General features: G+C 39.3%; 1 long non-coding RNA gene across 1 annotated transcript in view; it reads left to right on the top strand.

Moving 5' to 3' along the window:
* LOC138919779 (uncharacterized) overlaps nt 1–21,378 on the top strand; it is a 47,172-nt gene that overhangs the window by 7,796 nt on the left and 17,998 nt on the right. Inside the window, exon 2 of the long non-coding RNA XR_011430330.1 lies at nt 8,260–8,388. This is a non-coding gene — a long non-coding RNA (uncharacterized lncRNA). The remainder of the gene's footprint in view (nt 1–8,259; nt 8,389–21,378) is intronic.

The raw sequence follows: 21,378 nt of genomic DNA, 5'->3' as shown, positions 1-21,378 counted from the left end.
GGCTGAATAGTATTCCATTGTGTGTGTGTGTGTGTGTGTGTGTGTCTATATGTCTTTTCTTCACATCCTCATAAACATTTGTTAATATTAAAAAGATCACTTAATTTAATAGCAAATAATGACAATAGCCACTTTTCTTGTGTTTTTTCTTTTGATGTGTGTATGTGTGAGGAAGATTTGCCCTGAGCTAACATCCATGCCAATCTTTCCCTGCTTTGTACACGGGATGCCTCCACAGCATGGCTGAAGAGCAGAGTAGGTCCGCTCCCAGGATCTGAACCGGTGAACCCTAGGCTGCTGGAATGGAGCAGGCAGAACTCTAGGCACTCAGCCACTGGGCCTGCCCGTGTCTTGTGTTTTTGATGACAACCATTCTAACAGGTCTGAGGTGATCCATCATTATGGTTTTGATTTTCATTTCCCTGGTAATCGGTGATGTTGAGCACTTTTTCATGTACTTGCTGTCCATTTGTATGTCTTCTTTGGAAAAATGTCTATTCAGGTCCTTTGCCCATTTTTCAATTGGATTCTTTCTCTTTTTTTGCTATTGAGTTGCATGAATTCCTTATATATTTTTGATATGAACTCTCATCAGATAGATAGTTTGCAAATATTTTCTCCCTTTCCCTAGGCTGCCTTTCCGTTTTGTTGATTGTTTCATTTGCTGTGCAGAAGCTTTCTAATTTGATGTAGTCCTACTTGTTGATTTTTGCTTTTGTTGCTTGTTCTTTGGGTGTTATATCCAAAAAAATCATTGTCAAGACCCATGTCAACAAGCTTTTCCTGTATGTTTCCTTCTAGGAGTTTTATGGTTTCAGGTCTTATGTTTATTTTATTTTTTATTTATTTTTTATTTTTTTAAAGATTGGCACCTGGGCTAACAACTGTTGCCAATCTTCCTTTTTTTTTTTTTAAGGATTGGCATCTGAGCTAACAACTGTTGCCAACCTTTTTTTTTTTTCTGCTTTATCCCCCCAAACCCCATCATACACAGTTATACATCCTAGCTGCAGGTCCCTCTAGCTGTGGGATGTGGGACGCTGCCTCAACGTGGCCCGACGAGTGGCGCCATGTCCGCGCCCAGGATCCGAACCCTGGGCCACCGCATGGAGCGCGTGAACCCAACCACTCGGCCACGGAGCTGGCCCTTCAGGTCTTGTGTTTAAATCCTTCATCATTTCAAGTTCATTTTTGTGAGTGGTATAAGTATAAGAGTCCAATTTCATTAACTTGATGTGAATATCCAGTTTTCCCAGCACCATTTATTGAAGAGACTAAATTTTCCCCACTGAGTATTCTTAGCCCCCTTGTCAAATATTAGGTGACTATATATGCATAAGTTTATGTCTGGGCTCTCAATTCTGTTCCATTAATCTATGTATCTAGTTCTATGCCAGTACCATACTGTCACTTTGTAATATAGTTTGAAATCAGGAAATTTGATGCCTCCAGCTTTGTTCTTCTTTCTCAAGATTGCTTTGGCTATTTGGGGTATTTTGTGGTTCCATACAAATTTTAGAGTTGTGTATTCTATTTCTGTGAAAAATGCCTTTGGAATTTTGATAGAGATTGCATTGAATCTACAGATGGCTTTGGATAGTACAGACATTTTAACAATATTAATTCTAATCCATGAACATGGAATATTTTTCCATTTATTTGTGTCTTCTTTAGTTTCTTTCATCAATGTCTTGTAGTTTTTGGTGTATAGATCATTCATTTCCTTGGTTAAATTTATTCCTATTTTGTTGTTTTTGATACCATTGTAAATGTTATTGGTTTTTTAAAATTTCTTTTTCAGATAGTTCATTGTTAATAGATTAACACAACTTATTTTTGTATGCTGATTTTGTATCCTGAAACTTCACTGAATTTGTTTGCTAGTTCTAGCAGCTTTTTGCTGGAGTCTTTAGAATTTTCTATATACAAGATTATGTCATCAGCAGACAGATACAATTTTACCTCTTCCTTTCTGATTTGGATGCCTTTTCTTTCTTTTTCTTGTCTAATTCCTCTGGCTAAGACTTCTAGTACTGTGTTGAAAAGAAGTGGCGAGAGTGGACACCCTTCTCTTATTCCTGATCTTAGAGGGAAAGGACGTGCCTGTGTAGTGGCAGGGCCTGGTTGCAGACATGCACGTGGTGGCAAAGGCCAGAGCCAGCAGCAGGCTGCTGATCTCAATCTATCTGCCTATCTTTTATTTGTCTATATTTGTAGAGAGACGTCTAGAAAGTTCTCAACCAAACATCAATGGTAATTTAGGAGATTGAGGGGATTTTTAAAATTCTCTTTTATTACTTGATTTCTTTATGAGCAGGCATCACTTTTACAGAACAATACATCCTTTATTTTTCAAATAGTCACCAAACACTTTTTTTATTGCCTTAAATCTGATGATTATGAAGAATTTGAACTCAGACAAAATATCACCTAGACCGTAATTTTGTGTGCTTCAAGTAAACGTATTGGTGAATAAGGAATCAACCCTGGCCTAGTCTTAGAGCATAAGGAATCTGGATATTGGAAATTAACTCTCTGCTTTGAGTCCAACTGAGGAGCAAGGTTTACACAATTACTGCTTTCTCCATTAGTGAGAAACACTGCAAGGCTTCCCAGGGCTATTCCTGGGAAGCTAATGACATGATTTCCTCATTTAGCCACCTTTGACTAATTATGCTGATTATAAAAAAAGCTGCAGGGAGCAAGCAAGCATGATGACTTGAATTTTACTCTAAGAATTAGTTTCTAGTTGCTAAACAGAAGCACAGGATGGACTCAAAACCTTTTCTGCATCTGTAATAGGTATTTATGCAAAGAAAAGAAAACAGTGGGTTCGATGGTTATGGGATTTGATCCTAAGTTTAAGGGAGATTCCTTTTAACAAAAGACTTTGGAAATAAGACCTGAAAGCAGTGTAAACTCAAGTACTTATACTTGATATATTTTAAGTGGTGTAACAATACTTTGAAAAATATTATCACTAATTGAAAGATTGTGCAATGTTCTTCATCTTGCTCCGCTTCCCCCTCCCTGTGCTATCTTTCCATTTCTCCAATGCAACTGGTATGTCAAGTTTTTCTTGGCAAATGAGTCAAATAAAATGAAAATATTAATTTATTGGAATTGGTATCACTGTCCTTTAGATGAAAATTGCTAGCGTGCTGGTGTGAATTTTTCAGCATGTGCTGACACACAAAAAGCCAGATAAAGAATTTTTTGGATGCTGGTGATTGTGAAATAGGGTGGCATTTTGGGCTAGGACCTATGTTCCCTGTTGTAATGCTTTTAACCGTGGAAGGGCTCCTTGCCGTGTTGGCTACTGACTGCTTTTACTTTTCAAGGCGCTCTTTGTGATTTAAAATCATGAACTTCTAAAGTGATCTTTGCAGTCTTCTGTTAGTACAGTTCTCTGCTGCTTTTCATTGTAAAGATAAACTGAATTAGCTGCATTATTTGTTAAAGAATCTTTTATGAACTAGTCTAGAGACCTAACATTTGTTTGAAGGGGAAATATTGACTTGACTTTCAAGTTCAAGTTTACAAATAAAATTTTGGAACACAAATCATTTTAAAAGTGTGCATTGCTAAGGTAGAGTTCTTTATTTGATTTGTGCTGTGCACTATTATGGGCAAGGTTTATCAGGAGGAAACAGTAACCTACTATGGGGCAGGGACACCCAATCTGTCAACTTGTAATTTAGTGACCCCGTTAATAAGATATAACAATGTATGTTTGAGTGCTAAGTGGATGGTATCAAATATACACGTTATTGAAGGTCAGAACCCATGAAACTGTTCAACTGAAAGAATCCACTGCGGTCTGTCCAGACTTGCCCTTCCTTAAACCTCTTGCCATGTACTCTCATGTGTCAGAGAGGAGCCATACACGAGAAATGTTTAAAAACTATTTTCCCATATTGAAACTGTGAAAAGTCTTCTTGTGAAGGTAAAAATCTGAGCTACACATCTTACTTGTTTATGCTCTTGTAATTTTATATTTTAACACATTCTATGTAACAAGTATTTATTGATAAGTGATGGCTGGAAAGGATACCTTGTGAACTCTTTTCTAACAATAGTTTTTAGAAGTCATTTGAATCTGCATTGATGACTTGCATCAAATATTGTGTCACATAGTTATTAAGCACCCATGGCCAGAGAAGTACTCCAGAGAGTTTTCCTCAGGAGAAGGGCATTCTTAGTTCTTTTCTTGTTGCCAGTCTTTCAAGGAGTCTATATCTTACGTGTGGACAGTAAGGCATTCAGTGTTTTGGATGCCGGCAGGCTAGTTGTAGAAAACTTCTAAATGGGTGGCGTGTGTTCCCTCACTAATTCCTCTCTGGAATCTTCTTCATTCCCTCCTGTATCTTTCTTGTTAGTATTTTCCCCTATGGGTTTAGGTCAAGCTTAGATCCTTTCTCAGCTTTCCTATAAGTCATCCCTTTAGTAGTAGCCAACATTCATTCCCCTTGCCATCTTCTGTGCTAAAAGAGTCCTGATTTGATTTGGAAATCCACTCTCTTTCCTGTGGCCGTGGCCATGTGCTTCAGGAGAGGCTGGCTCATCCCCAGTCCCAGAGAGTGGATTCTGATTGGTCTAAGGCAGTCATGGCAGTTCCACTTTGCTTCCTGGTGATTGGTCAGGCATTGGCTTCTGATATGTTTTAGGCCAATGTTACATAAATAAAAGTATTCTATGGGCTTCTAGGAAAAGCTTCCTTATTCTTACAAAAGACACAAGAAAAATATGGCTTTTTTTTGTCTGCCAGGGAATATTGTCATACTTGGATATGATACCTGGAACAGCTATCTTTTTGACTTGGGTCAGGCCTAGAGTCTGAACATAGAGCCAATACATGGAAGAGAGCAGACCCTAGTGAATTATAGGGAGCTGGAGATAGAGCAGGGGTTAGCCACCTTTTTTACGTAAAGGGCCAGATAATAAATATTTTAGGCTTTATGGCCATATGATCTGTGTCACAACTACTCATCTGTCTCTTGCAGCACAAAAGCAGCCATAGACAATACATGTGTGAACAGCCAAGGCTGCATTCCATTAAAACTTTATTTATCAAAAAAAAAGCAATAGGCCAAATCTGGCTTATGGGTTGTAGTTGCCAAGCCCTGAACTAGAACCCAGCTTGGTATGTATTATGATCTGTTTCTACTCACAACACTTCTGACACCAAATGTGTAGGGGGTTTTCCTCACACCAACCAATTCTCCCACTATCTGGACACCAAGTGGGTATCCTACAATTCAGTTAAGTTTTGATACTTCCCACCAGGAGTAAGCACGGACCCAAAGGTTAAGGGCTCAGTCCCACAAGACTACCTCCACTTTAGATGCCAATCACAAGTTCCAGGCCACCAGGACTTCTGACCATCTGGTTATAAACCAGGGTGTTCCCGCAATCCCCTCCTCAGGTTCATTAATTTGCTAAAATGGCTAACAGAACTCAGGAAAGTGCTTTCTTACTATTATGAGTTTATTACAAATGGTACAGTTCAGGAACAGACAAATAGGAGAGATACGTAGGTCAAGGTATGGGGGGTGGGCGTTCACAGAACTTCTGTTCTCTTCTGGGCGTGCCACACTCCTAACTCCTTGATGTATTCACCAACCCAGAGCTCATCAAATCTTATTGTTCAAGAGATTTTATGGGGCTTGATCTCTAGCCTCCCATCTGGTCCCAGAGGTTGGTGGGTAGGTCTGAAAGTTCCAACACTCTAGTCACTTGGTCTTTCTGGGGACCAGCCCCATCATGAGGCTACTAAGGGCCACACCCTAAGTCATATCATTAGCGTAAACTCAGCTGTGATTGAAAGGGGTTCATTATGAATAACCAAAGACACTCCTCTCACTCAGGAAATTCTAAGGTCTTTAGGAGCTCTGTGCCAGGAACCAGGGACAAAGACCAAATATATTTCTCATTTTACCACAGTACATGTCTAGGGCTCTCCTATATTTGTACTTCTTTATATGTGAGATCATAAATTTTCTAATTGATTAAGACAGTTGCATCTGTGTTTTTTCCTACTTACAGCCAAAAGTATCCTCAGGGTCAGGATCTCACATAGAGCATAAGACTCATCTCCTCTGCTCCTAAGTAGCGCTTACATGGCAAAAGAAGCCTTCTGAAAACAACAACGTTGTCTTTGTTGTTTAATCTACTCTTGTTTCTAATGACTCAAATCTTAGGCTTGATCAGAGATAAGCAGCACTCTAAGTTGGTAGGCCGTTAGTTATTCTAGGGCAGATGAGGCCTTATGGAGAATCTTAAATGTCATTGTATTAGAAGCTGCCCACCTTGTTCATGGAAACTGATGGAACGTGTCTTACTGGATGGATGTATATTCTGGTTGGTGTTTTGATGGCTGCTGACCATTCTAGATGTGGATGCTCCTATTACCTTTTCTTACAGAAGATCTGAATATAACATCCTTACCATTTCCCATCATTGTCATTTGTGAGCTTTACAGAGCAAAAGTTTATATGAATGTTATTCAGAAATGGTGAAAAATGCTTCTGCGAGAGAGGAGACTAGTAGTTCCCTGAGAGAGACATAGTTAAGATGCTCTGTGATTAAGTCCTACCCAGCTTGGTCACTTCTTGCTTCTAGCCTTGGTGTAAATCTTCATAATGTAACTATGAAGTTTGTAATTAAATTCTTCTGGCCACTTTGGAGTATACCAGGAATGTTTTAATTACTTTTTATGAGTTATTGTCATATATTTCCTCAGGGGGCTTTTTCTTTTGACTTATTTCATTTTTGGGGTTAAAGGTTGTTATTCTTAAAATAGCTGTTGTTCTAGACTTATATTTCTCTACCTCTCATGTTGTATTTTAAACTAAACTGAGTGCAGAATCTCTTTGAGGATCATCATGTAAGAGGTCCAAGTACTGTTAATTCTTTCGAAATAGATGAAAGCTAGAAGTAGGAAAGAGGATACAGAGGAAAGAAAACAATGCCAGAGGCAATGAAAGAAAGCTATTAAAACTTTCAAAACTCAAAAAAGCCTGCTTGAATAAAAGGTCTGATGAATGTATTAAGTTAAGACATTGACCAACAAACCTTCAAGAGACTTGAGATTAACTCACTCACCCCTTCTGTACCTGGGGTTGGACCTTGCGCTCCAACTGGCCTTGTTCTGCTCTTTAGATCTAACTTTGTCCTCCGGATATTCAGTTAAATCATTTTTCTTGGATACAGTGTATCTCAGATAATTAAAAACAAAGTAAATGATGTTAGTATCTGCTTGTGTTAGCAAGTAACGCATCTTTTTATGAGGCTGATGGTTTTACCATGCCGTGACTTCCATCCATGCCATGCAAAATTGCAGTTAACAGTTGCTTTGCAACAAGCACAAGAGGAGTTCATCTTCCTATAGAAGGTAGTCCTTGTGGGAGTCCTAGCTACATACTTGTGCAGTGAAATTTAGAATTATTTTTTTCGATTCCATCTATCTGAAGCTTTATTGTCTTGTCTGCTTGTACCCACCCTAGAAACACAGACTTCTGAATTTACCAGATGGAAGGGAGAGTTTGCAGTCCAGGGTGTGACTCATGAATACAAACACAAAAACACAACTTCGAGCTTTCTTCAATACTTGACTCCATCTTTGTATCTGCAGTGGAGTGTGTTTGATAAATTACAGTTTAGTGAGTTTGAATTTGATCTACATAAGGAAGGTGGAAAAAAAATAAAGGATCGAATTAAATGTCAGAGAACAAGAGGCAGCCTTGTCTGACTGCGATCTTTTTTTTTCTCTCCCAAAGTCAAAATACAGTGTAGATGCCCTCCAGCTTGTAGAGATATCCAGGAAAAATATTCTTCTGCTGTAGCTCCTTATTTTATGTTCCACTAGTTTTTGGTGCCTCCAGGGCTGAAAGGTTTGAATTAATTGAACAGAGCAAAGAATACAGAGGCTTTGGTTCTTTGGAATTTTTTCTTAGAAAGCAAAAATATAAATTTTTGCCATTGGAGACAGTGGTTGTGTGAATAGTTTTGTTCTCTCTGAGCCCACACAGCAGCTGGGGCCAGGCTGGGAGGGGGAAGGAAGTGGTGGTAGCCTAGGGGTTGTGTTTTAGCTGAAAGGAGATCATCTCTATCTGCTTGCTCAATGAAGAACAGCTTTCAATTCAACCCCCTTGTTTTTTCTTGGTAAACAGAGAGGAGTTTGGAGTGGAAAATGCTTCTTCTATTATCTTAAGGAGAATTAATTGTATATTTTTCCTATTTATTAACATCTCCTTTCAGTACACCGTGATGGGAGCTACAGAAATATTTGCCAGGATAATGAAGCCTCTTCTAAGATTCACTCCAGTCTACTTTCCGTTCCTGCGTCTCCCAGTGCTCTGCTGTCTCTCTCACCCAGCATAGCAAAATGTAGGTACAAAGTGTACCCTGAAAAGTGGTATGTATTTTGTATGGCACTTGAGAACCTGATGAAACAGTTCTTGTTTTGATCCAAGGCTGAATTGAAGTGGTAAGCACACATCTTGTCAGTGCCTAGAGAGAAATGAATCTCTTGTTGCTGAAGATGCTGGTGGTTTATTTTCATCTGACCTGAACGGAAAATTCAGATTAGAGTATAAAATGATAAAAAGAGCACGGAGACCCTCAGAGAACAGAGCCTATTGCTCATCCCTTAATGGTGGGATTCCCCAAGGCTCTACTTTCTCTCTTTTTTCTTAATCTAAAGACTCTCCCTGGGCATTCGCATCCATTCCCATAGCCTCAATTTTCCACTGTAAATCCTTATAATTCCAAAATCTGTATCTCCAACCAAGATCTCTCTCCTAAAATCAAGCACTACATATGCAGCTACTTCTTCATTTTGTAGTTAGATGCCCCCTAGGACATGTTTAGAACTCATCTGACCTTTCAGTCAGATGCTCCTCCTCGGTCCTTCAACACTATTGATAGTTACACCACGCACCTGGTTCCCAAATTTCCTTCCAACCTCAGATGGATATCTCACAGCTGTTTATTCTCTTCACTCCCAAAGTCACCTCTCTAACTCTGGTCTTAATCATTTCTTCTCGTCTGTTGTCATTATCTCCTAGATGAACCCCTGCCTCTGTGTCTCAATCCTGAACCTCAGTTTATTCAGGTTTACTGAAGTGTAACTGACATACAATAAACTGTATACATTTAAAGTACATAGTTTGAGGAGTTTTGAAACCATCACCACAATAAGCTAACGGACATGCTCTTCATCCTCAAAAGAGTCCGTGTGCTCCTCTGTCATCTCTCCCTCTCTCCACTCCCCACAGACCTCCGTTCCAGGCAGTCACTGATCTCCTTTCCACCACTATAGATCAGTTTGTATTTCCTAGAATTTGATGTAAGTGGAATGTTCTTTCTTTTTCTGACTTCTTTCACTCAGCATAATTATTTTTATTTTTTAAGTTTTTTGAGGAAGATTAGCCCTGAGCTAAGATCTGTCGCCAATCCTCCTCTTTTTGCTGAGGAAGATTGGCCCTGAGCTAACATCCATGCCCACCTTCCTCTGCTTTATATGTGGGACACCTACCACATCACGGCTTGATGAGCAGTGCGTAGGTCCACACGGGGGATCCGAGCCAGTGAACGCCAGGCCGCCAATGCCGAATGTCAGCACAATTATTTTTGCCTGCTCCCTGTCCTAGCTTCTTTTAAGATTTTCTATTCATCACTGGTTTTTAACCAATTGGATTATGATGAAATTTAGTGTTATTATGTGCATGTTTCTTGTGCTTGGGTTTCATTTACCTCCTTGAATCTGTGGGTTTATAGTGTATATTCAGTTTGGAAAATTTTGTCCATTATTTCTTCAAATATTTTTCTGTCCAATCTCTTTTGTCTTTCTTTCAGGGACTCACTTCATGTATATTAGAAAGCTTGATGTTCCCCACAGCTCACTAACACCCATTTCAGTTTTAGGCTGGGGGCTTTTTTTTTCCTCTGTGTATCGTTTTGGGCAGTTCCTATTACTGTGTTTTCAGATTCATTGGTACTTTTTTCAGTACTGTCTAATCTTCTGTTAATCCAATCCAGTGTAGTTTTCATCTTAGACATTTTTTTTTTTGTCCCTAGAAGTTCCATTTAAGTGTTTTAAAAAATATCTTTTATATCTCTACTTAACATGCTCAAACATCACTTTGACATTTGGACATTTAGAATATAGTTATAACTTTTAATGCACTTGGCTACCAATTCTTAATCTTTATCATTTCTCAGTCTGTTTCTGTTGACTGACTTTTCTCCTCATTATGCTATATATTTCCCCTCCTGTGCTGAGGCCTGCAAATTCTCTCCACACAGGAATCTGGGCAATCAGGGCTCAGTTTTTTCCCCCCTCTCTGGAGTCATTGTCTCAGACTGCCTGTTGTCAATGTCTAAAAACCTTGTTTCATATATTTTGTCTAGTTTTTTTCAGTTTTCAGTCAGAAGGCTGAATCTGGTTCCTGTTATTCCATCTTGGCCCCAAACCAAAATTTCTTTACAATTTATTTTTTGTACTGTTGCCTGAATTATTGTTCTGAATCTCTAGTCTAATTTTGTCACACTCCTGCTTAAAAATCTTTGGAGATAACTTTTTAACTTCAAAAGTCTAACCACTTTCAGAGCCTCTAAGGCCCTTCACATTATGGCTCTTTCGGTGCTCATTTGTGGGCATCAGTCCTCCCCTCCCCCACCCCCTGCTACCACATAGCATCCAGTAAACAACCACACTAGATTAAACATATTCCTGGAACACACCGTCCTAGTGTTTTGATCATGTTTTTCCCCGTACATTAGTGCTTTCCTTTCTCAGGCTGGTGAGATCTTACCTACTCTGCAAGTCTCCACGTCCTGGTTCAAATATAACCCCTTCTGCAAAGCCTTCTGTGGCTTTCTCCCCACTGTCCCTGGTAAGATTAACAGCCTGGTGCTCGCTCACCGGGACATTCTGAACCTTGTGGAGCTCTCACAGTAGTACTCACTAGGTTCCCTCACTAACTGAGAGCACCGCCAGAGCTGCACTTGGCAAATTCATTCTGTAAAGGACCAGAGAGTAAATATTTCAGAGTTTGAGGGCTCTACAGGTCTTTGTTGCATATTATTCCTTATTTACACTACAACCTTTTGAAAACAGAAAATTGATTCTTAGCTTGGGGGCCGAGCAAAAACATGCCGCCACAGGCTGTAGTCTGCTGCACCTCAGTCTTAGAAGAGAGAGATTGTATTTCATTCTTTCATTCAGTAGAATGCCTGACCCTGAGGAGAAGCCCAATATAAATGTGCAGTTCTTTAAAAATGAACATAAAATATCCTATAGTACTTGATTGCTTCCTATTGGCAGTAACTCTTCTGAGAACTTAACGTGGATTATATCATTTGATTTGCACAAGCTCAGGTCATGCTGTCAGTGTCATTTCATGATGAGGCAGTTGCGGCATGGAGAAGTTGGGGGGCTTGCCAAGGATCATGCAGCTGCATGTCTGTAAGAAGTTAGAGGGGGAGGAGGGCTGGGACAGAGGCAATTGTATTTGTCTTTCTTCTGTTGGTTTAAGCTCCCAAAGAGGACAGAATGTTCCTGCGATTGATGTATTCAACATCCCTCTCTCTGATGGAAAACAAATGTAGAGCGACATGTAGCTATAGTCTCTGACCTAAAGATTGCATGAGTTTCATGGGTAAGCAACCACATCTGCTCACCTTTATGTTTATCATATAGTTTGGAGAAAATTGGGTTTCTAAGAAGATAGGTATTACTTTTTAAAACATGAAGTCTTGGATGTATTACCATCATCATTTTTTTTCTTAAAATCTAGAGAACTCCTGTTCCTCTTTAAATATAATAATATCCTTCAAACAAAACACTTCGCCTAAATTAGTTTTCTTCAAAGCATATCTGGTTGAGTTAGAAGCTGAAGAAACATATTATTTGAAGCCACATGCAAAAGTTTTGTTTAGTTTTTAAATTTCTTGACCCAAAAGGAAAAGATAATTGTCCTTGTGTTTTATAAAAAACATTACCTCATGGCTGACAGTTTGTGACAGAGTGAACCAATGTGAGCTAATGTTAAGAACTTTGATGATGCCTTTTGGAAATCCCAACAGAGCAGACTCTTTAGCATAGTGGAATTGGAACCTCAATAATCAATCAAACCATCATCAGGAGCCAAAATACCCTCCAAGTACCTGCCATTTACAATGAAGTGACAATGATCTTTATAGGAAAAATTACAGTGGCATAAAAAGCACCTGCTGTCAAAATGAGCTTTTCAAAAAGCAGAAGCTGTTTCACTGCCATAACTTTAAGCAATAATTATTATTAGGCCAATTTAAAGCAAATTAGTAGGTGATTTGGAATTAAATCTACGATATATTTACATCAAGAGTAAGATTGTGGAGACGGTTAATTTTCCCTGCTGGGAATTAAATGTGTTCTATCAAATGGCAACTTTGCTCCTCCCTGCGTTGAATTCTGCCAGCCAGACACAGACTTGAGAGGGCAGCAGGGGAACGGGGACACTGACACACAGGGGAGGGTCATGCAACTGGCATTTATTTCAGTTTCCTACTGTGAATCTCTCTAACTCTGAATCACTGACATTTCTCCTTCCTTCCAGCATTTGAGGCCACCATGTCATTGTACTCCTAGGCATTGTTATTGACAGCCAAACAAACAGAAAGCAATAAAATAAACAAAAAAGAAAATGGTGTGGTAACGGCATAAATACGGACTCCTGATGGGTTGTTACAGGGTGGTCACTGCCTGTTCTCACAAATATTGTGGTTACCTCTGAGAATGAGGGAAAATTGGAGCTGTAGATGTGGTTCTCCATTCCTTCAAAATAGACTCCTGTGCTGTGTCCTTCTCTGAGGACACATCACGGCTAATCGCTGGTTCAGCTGAAGTCAGGTCTTGCGGTCGAAAGCTGAGAGGCCTCGGGCTGAGTCAGCTTGACTGGTCAGGGAGACGTGGGGGACTGTGGAGTCCATATCCTTGACTTACCTGGCACGAAGCCACACACCTTCCCGTGGCACAATTGGCCATCACACAATGGGGACGTGGTGGGAACTCTTTTCCTGTACTAAATTCAGTGATGAATTTCTTGAGTATTTTGTGTGGGGAGAAACAGTGTATGCAATGGCGGGTGGGGCTGAGAAGTCCACAGCATGCTTTGTTTAATAATTAAGGTCCTGGACTAGCCATTTGATCAGTAGAGTTGGTCATTTAGTAATGCATTTCCAAAGAATTGAGCAAATGGTATAGGTAAGGTGGGAATGTTTATTTTACTTATTACATATCCTACTTTCCTACGTATTTTATTTTTTACATATATAAGCAGTGGCTCCCTGAAAGAATCAGAATCAGGCAATGATTTGCTCATTTATGCTTCTTTAGCATGAGTCGCATTCAACGACAAATCAGGTTTTCTCCGTGTCCTTGATCATGAGTTACGTCCCTGTGGAAATGACATTGCTTCATTGTGATCGCTATGAAACATCAAACTCAGTGGAACGGACCTTCCTAGGTGGCGTCACACACCGCTCTCTCCTCTCTAGTTCCACTGACACCTTCATTTGTTCCTTTGGGAGCCATTTTTCTTTCTTTAGTTTCCACAGCTTGTGCTCTCCAGGCTCATTCCCTTCCTCTGTGGACAATGTTGGGTTTTAAATCCTTCTCTTGCTGTCCTCTTCTTTTCCATTTAAATGTTCCACCAGGACCTGACCTTAGGCTCCTCTCACCACAGTCCCTGCCTCAGAAATGTCATGGCATCAACTCTCACCCACAACGGTTTGTATCACCACCCCCCAATCTCTCCCTCAAATTCCTGGCCTCCATTTTTGTTTTTGGTATTGCGATTTACCTTCATTCATGGCTGCCATATCAAAGGAACAGGCCCTAAACTCATAATTTTTCTCCCAAACCTGCCCGCCTTTTTTCTCCTCCATCTTTCTACAACTGCTTCTCCATCTTCTCCACAACCAGGCTTGGAATCTCAGCATCAACTTTGATTCTTTTTTCTTCCCAGCCTCTCATTATCAGTCAATGGCCGTGTCATGTAATCTTATTTCTGCAGGGAAGCGGTGTACCAGAATGATTAAGAAATGGTTCTGAAACCAGAGGTTGAATCTGTTAATGGATGACCTTAGGCAATTTTTAACCTTTCTGTGCCTCAGTTCCTGTATCTGTAACTCTGAAAGACAGAACTTACCTGTGAGGATAAATGAGTTATTTACTTTTTCTCAGAACAATGCAGGGTGCACAGTAAACACCCAACAGATATGAGCCACCATTATGATTATTATTAGTTTTTGCCTGTGCCCCACTTCCTCTGTTCTCACTGTAATGATGCTAATCGAGGCATTTCGTTCTTGGTTCGACATTGAAGTAGTTCCTAATTGACCTCATCCCCAGGATCTTCTCAGTCCAATTCACCTTACATTTTGCTGCCAGATTAATCTGACAGATGGCAAAGATTTTTACTCTCCTGCTCAAAAAGATTTAATTTAGGAAATAAAGTCTTTAACTCCTTTGTTTGGCACTGAAGATTCTGTACTATTTTCCACTGTCATTTACTACTATTCCCTTTCAGGGACCACTCAGCCCAGCCAAGACGAATGTTTACTCTTCTCCATTTATATTCTGTACTTGCCCACCTCCTTGCGTTTGCTCAGGGCGGACCGGCTGCCTGGATCATCTTCCTCTTCACACTCTCCCCTATGTGGCCAAGTCTTCCTTATTTTTGAAGGCCTGCTCACAAGGTTCTAGCCATGAGACTTCTTTTACCACTTCCATGGCCCCAGTATTCCCTTCTGCTTACCTCCCGTAGCAACTTATCTGTATAACTCCTATGATTCTTCTTACTTTCTGCTCTGTGTTTTAGTTACTTAAGTATCTTTATTATTCATAAGTTTAGAGCAAATTTATACTTGATGCAACTTTGAATTCCTCTCAAATCTATATGGTGCCTTACTTATAGCCAGTTTCTTTATTTCCAACCAACATTATTTCCTATTCATGGTAAAGCCTCTCTGACTCTTTCTAGTAAAAGTTGCATTTGAACTCGTAGAAACGGCAACATTTGGGAGTCAAGATAGACCTTAGAGGGACTGGTCCAACCCCCAGTCAGGAAAGCTAAGGCCCAGAGGGAGAGAGTGCTAATCAAGATGCAAATCGAGTCATCAGGAGCCATCTGGGTAGCTGAGACTGCTGATGAGTTCTCTCCTCTTGGGCTACCACGTTTTCCTTTTGATTGTTCTAAAATATTCTCTTTGTGGTCTAGGAGAGGTAATCAGAGAGTTCAGATAAACTTTCTTTTAAATTCTAAAACAATTTTTCAAAGGGAAAATTTATTCACCATTTATAAAGAGGTTATAATTAGCATAATGGCACATCTTAAAGAATGAGACAATTTACACTGTAGAATATTTGTGAATCTTAAATACAAGAAGGGTTGGAAACAGTGGAAGCAATGGGATAGGAAGAAATTAGTGTACGTAGTTTCTTCATGAATGATAATAGCCAACACACAACCTTCCCATATGTAGGACTGGCGGTTTGCACACTGCCTCCCCTTACCTCTATTGCAGGCATCATTTCTTTTCCTCCTGCAAATTTTGCCGGAGAATGATTTCCCTCATCTGTAAAATGTAGATTATAATGTTAACTCTTTGGATCCATGGGAATTTATTAAGAGAATGTGTATGAAGCACCTGATGCAAAGCAAGCATTTGGTGACTGTTACTCCCCGTTTCTTCTTGGTCCCCTTGCCAAGAGATAGCAGATGCATAGCATATATGTTGCCATTCCCTATTCTATGCCCAAATTAGACATGTCAAAATCTTCCTAATACTTTCTAGCTGAGCCCAAGGAGAGCCTTAGAATCTCTTTCATCACAACACTCCGGGCAGTTACCATCAATCAGATGGAGTTCACACATGAGATAAAACTTATTTGTCATCTTGTCCTGGATAAAAGAGAGAGGATTTTTTTCCCATTTCTAAATATTATTCAGCTACATCTGTCTACTTAGTTGCCACTCCATCTCAGTCTAGCACTTTGTCTTCTGACTTTGTTTTAGTTCGGGTTCAGCCATGTCCTGTCTTGATTTCTATTTCTTTGCCCATATTCTAAAAGTGGTTCCAAGAAACCTTGGATGTATAAAGTTATAGTATGCTGAGATGATTGAAGTAACTTTGTTACTTTGGTTATTCTTTTTTTGGGTTTTGGAAATTTCTTAAATAATTTCTAGTCCTTAACTGCGTAATCTGTAAAACCAGAATAAACCTATGTGCTTGTTATGAAAATTTACAGGAGATAATTAGTGAAGAGTCCTTACTGAATACAGAGCCTGCCCGTGAGTTAGCATTCAAACAATCACAGATATTATCATTAATATCATTAATCATAATATCATTAATATCATCAGCAAGAGGAGGCTTTTTAAGTGAGGGGACATTCTGACTCCATAGTCATATCATTTAGATGTTGGAAGTAGGAAGTAGTCTATTCTGTCTTGTGCATAAGTATGGACCTGGTTACTGGGCTATATGGTAGGATTATTGACTGGTTGATGCTGGTGGTTCTGCACTAGTATGTATAGACCATGTATACCATTATGAGAACTTTAGAGGTTTTTTTTTTTTTTTTCAGTGAAATGAGGAACCATTGCAAAGTTGTGAGCAAATGAGTGACAAGATCAACCTTATTTTTAAAATGATTTCTCCGGCTGTTGTGTTGAAACTAGGCTGGAGGGAAGTAAGGATTGGAAAACAGAGAGGTCACTTAGGAGACTGTTGCAGTAATCTGGTTGAGAAATGATGGTGGCCAGGGTAGAGCAGCAGCAGTGGTCGTAGTAAGAATTGTTCAGATTCTGGATCTATTTGAAGGTAGAGCCAACAGCATTTCCTGGTGGATTGGATATAAAATGTAAGAGTCAATGATGACTCCAAGGTTTTGACGTCAACGGGTGTTAGAAGGATGAAGTTGCCATCAACTGCAATGGTCACTGGTATTTCATACCAATTCTCCTCAACAAGGTACAGGTGAAAAATTTAACTAGCAGAAGCTAAAGGAAGTATTGGTCCTAGTCTTGGTTGTCTCTCCTCTTTTACCTCCTGGTTCTGAGCAGTCCTCCAGCTTCTTCTAATTTGTATCTGATTTAGGTCAAGTGAGTAACCTTCTTAGATAATGATTAATATGCTAACTGAATAGATTTTTTTAAACCACTCTGTTCCATTGCTGAAAGTTTAAATTTTAACTTCAGAATCTTCATAAACTATCTTAATAAAGCTATGATGATCTACGCTCTGATTAGTATTCACACAGCTGTCTAGTACTAGAATTTAAGGAGATGCAGATCTTAATATCTACTCTGCAAACTAACGTCTGCTGCGGACCTCTGGAAGTTCCAGGAGTGCCTGTTCTTATCACTGTAATGCATTTTGGTTGTGGTATTAAATGCTACCCCCCGGCCCAACCTGCATCAGCGTTGCTGTTTTTTCCATCCTCCTGCCCACTTATGCGTGGATGACATCAGACCAATGAAGGTGCTGCGAGACGTCTGCCAATTATATATCATCATTTACTCACATTACCCATACCGAGAACATTACCTGTTTCGTATCCATCTAAATAAGAAGAAACAATAGAGAAGACATTTGTTCATTTCTCCTTTAAAAATGTTCCCTATCTGGCCAGGACTATAGGACAGATAGGTTTTTATTTTGCCAGAACATCATTATACTTTAACCTTGATACCCCAACGGCATGAGAACATTTTGTGATCATATTTTCTGAACACAGTTAGAGAAATCAATGGAAATCAGGCCGAATGACTGTAAAATGTTCTAGAACAACTATTAAATAGAATCAAGGGACTAAAGAGAAGGGGACTGAGGATGCTTTGTGCTGCAAACCTTTTTCAAAGGATATGGATAGAATATTTTTCAAGGACTAGGATAAAGCTGTTCTCTTTAACAAACTATTTTAATCTTTGAATCATCTTTCCTTTCATTTCTTCTTTGGCTGATTAGTATTCCCGCTAATCACAATGAGATAAACAAGCTTTAATAAAGAAAGATTTTTACTTTGATGCATCGCACAAGGGCCCTTAATGAAGACAATACAGCAGATGATGTAATTGGTCTGAATAGGACCTGAAAGCCACTTCTCCAACTTTTGACAGAAAAGATGAAAGCAATTTAATGTACCTATCAAGAAAAAATGGCAAAAGATGTTTTCTCCCTCTCGCTCTCCTCTCTTTCCCTCTCCTTATCCCCTCACACACACACACAGGATATACGCAATGCTGATTGCTGCATTTAGAGTGAGGTGGTCTTTCAAGACTAAAGGAGAGGAAAGTGAGAACTGGCCACTTGAAACTAGGGGATCGGTACGCCTCCTCAGACCTCTATTTCTTCAAGGAGAAAAAGTGAATAACAGACTTTCCCATAGCAGGCTGACTACAAGTAGTTTAAAGGAACATTAGAACCATCTTCCTTTCTTGACTCCATAGCTCCAGGTAGGAGACCATTCTATGGCTATTTCCTCATGTATACAATATAAGCAGGTGACCATATGTCCCAGTCATGGTGTCTGACTCTTGTCCTTGCATATTTATTAAAACAGTCAAAACTTCCCAGTTTGAATAATAAATTACACGATCATCCTAGCTGTAGGAGATTCTGATCTTCAAAGAAGTTACATTTTCACTAAATGAATGGGCTAAATGTCACTCTAAAGGTGCCCAGAGATTCATGTGTGCAGAACTGATAATCATGCACAGGAACAAATTTAGACTGGTGGGCAATCCAGGTGGACAAACTTCTGTAGTCCATGCCATATGAAGCCACCTTTTCAGGTCTGGTTTGGTTTCTCGCTTTTTGTTTGTCTTCCTAAAACAAAGCAAGACGTGTTGACATCAGTATGTTTTTGGGGGTGTGTGTATGTGTACTTTAATCATGATTGGAAATGTGTAGGTCCTAAATTTCAGACATTGGAGGGTTTTAGGTATTTAAAAGTATCTGTTGAAGTGTGTGTGTGTATGAGAGAGAGAAAGAGCAAGAGAGAGAGAGAGAGAGCAAGAGAAAATTCCCTCTACTTAGGATAAGAAGAGTTTTCAACCTTTAGTAATGGTCTTATAGATCCATCTAGAAAAGAGAAATTATCAGACTTTATCTTTCCTCCATTAACAAGTATAAAACTAGTTGAAATGTTTGAAGCAACTTTTTCCAGGCATTGGAAAACAGATAGCACAGGTCTGTGTTCCTTAAGAGAAGGGAAATAAACAAAATGAGCTCCATATTCCCCCTGGCTTTTCTGTGTGGGGACACTTTCCAAGTGATAACACATGGAAGAGGAGCCCATACAGAAAACAGCTGCCTTACTGGACAAAGGAGATAGATTTCAAAGTTGGTGGAGTGTGGAAACTTGCAGGGTAGGTTAGAAGAGTGTAGGATGATGTGCAGAGAAGGAATTTCAGAAATCTGAACGCAGGTTTCTCTGAGTATACAGCTGACTATGCATGTATAGGTGAGGCTCTGCCCGTTCTGGCAGAAAATAGTGTTTCTGAAGGCTCTTAGCTGAAGGGATATTCTGAAAGTAGTGTAGATTTGGGAGATGTTGGAATTCCCAACGTTCCTAGAAGACAGAGCTCAATGAACATATAAGATGTTTGGTTGAGACGCCAGACAGGCCATGTATTAGGAATGGCTACTTTAGCCTTATGGGAAGGGTACTCTTATCCTGCCTTAACAAAGCCTTTGGCAGGATAAAACCCATCTTCTAATCAATTTACTGCCTTCCAGAAAAAAAAATTAACTAGCTCTAAAAGAAAACAATAAGATCCAGACTCTCAATGATGTAGCATTCACAATGTCCAACAAAGAATGAAACTTGATTAAAAAATGAAAAGGCAGGAAAATGTAAACCATAATCAGGAGAAAACAGTCAAGAAAACAGACTCGGAGATGACAGATATTTGAATTATTAGAAAAAGTATCGAAAGACTCTTACAAATGTTAGATGATTTAAAAGAAAAGAACTTTAATGAGTCAACAGGTGGAAAATCTCAGCAGAGAAATAGAAATTTTAAAAATAACTAATGAAAGCATTTGTCCTCAAAATACATTACCTAAAAGGAAAAATTCACTGGGTGGACTTATTAGCAGATTGGAGACTGGGGGAGAAAAATCACTGAATTTTATGACAGGGCTCTGGAAATGATTTAAACTGAAGCACAAAGAAGAAAACACTTAAGGAGTGAACTTAGCCTCAGATACTTATGGGAAAAATCAAATGATAGAACAACGTTTAGTTGGAGTGTAAGAAAAAGAGTATGGAGAGAGTGGAGAGAAAAATATTTGAAGACGTAATGATCGAAAGTTTTCCAAACCTGATGAAAAATATCAACCAACAAATCTAGGAATATCTGTAAACCCCAAGTAGGATAAACATACAGAAAATAACATGTAGATACACCACAGTCAAGTTTCTCAAAGCCAAAGATAGAAAATATCTTTATCTGGAGGAGAAAAGAATGGTACTGAAAGAAAGATCAACCTAGAATTCTTTACTCAATGAAAATATCCTTCAGAAATTAAGGTGAAGTACTGACTTTAAAAAACAAAATTCAGGGGCTGGCCCAGTGGCCTGGCGGTTAAGTGCATACATTCCGCTTTGGTGGCCCGGGGTTCACCGGTTCGGATCCTGGGTGCAGACATGGCACCGCTTGGCAAGCCATGCTGTGGTAGGCATCCCACATATAAAAAGGTAGAGGAAGATGGGCATGGATGTTAGCTCAGGGCCAGTCTTCCTCAGAAAAAAGAGGAGGATTGGCAGCAGTTAGCTCAGGGCTCATCTTCCTCAAACAAAACAAAACAAAAGTCAGACACTTAACCAGAAGTTTTAAAGGTAGTGCTTTACACCAAAGGGAAATGATATCAGGTGGAAACACAGATCCACATAAAGGAAGATAGAAAGCCAAAAAAATAAGTATTTGGGTAACCATAACTACTCTCTTCCCCCTAATTTCTTAACTTCTTTAAAAGACAACTAAAATAAAAATATTAATAATAATTTGAGATTTATAACATTTGTAGAAGTAAAGTATAAGATAACACTATCACAAGGAACACAGAGCATATATGTGTGTTTGTATGATTTGAACAAAACTACCAACCAACGTAGCCAAGTTGATATTTATAGAACACTTCATCTAACAACTTCACAGTAAGGATTCTTTTCCAGAGTACACAGAACATTCACCAAGTTGGATAGTATGCTGAACCATAAAATAACTACTGGTACATGCCAAAAGATTGAAATCTTACTGACTACAACAGAATTACACTAGAAATCAACAACTAGAAGACATTTAGAATATCCCCAAATAT

Source organism: Equus caballus, chromosome 21 (genome assembly GCF_041296265.1).
Source record: "Equus caballus isolate H_3958 breed thoroughbred chromosome 21, TB-T2T, whole genome shotgun sequence".
NCBI classification, from domain to species: Eukaryota; Metazoa; Chordata; class Mammalia; order Perissodactyla; family Equidae; genus Equus; species Equus caballus.
Note: the sequence above shows the minus strand (reverse complement) of the source record. Positions and strands in the feature narration are given on the sequence as shown.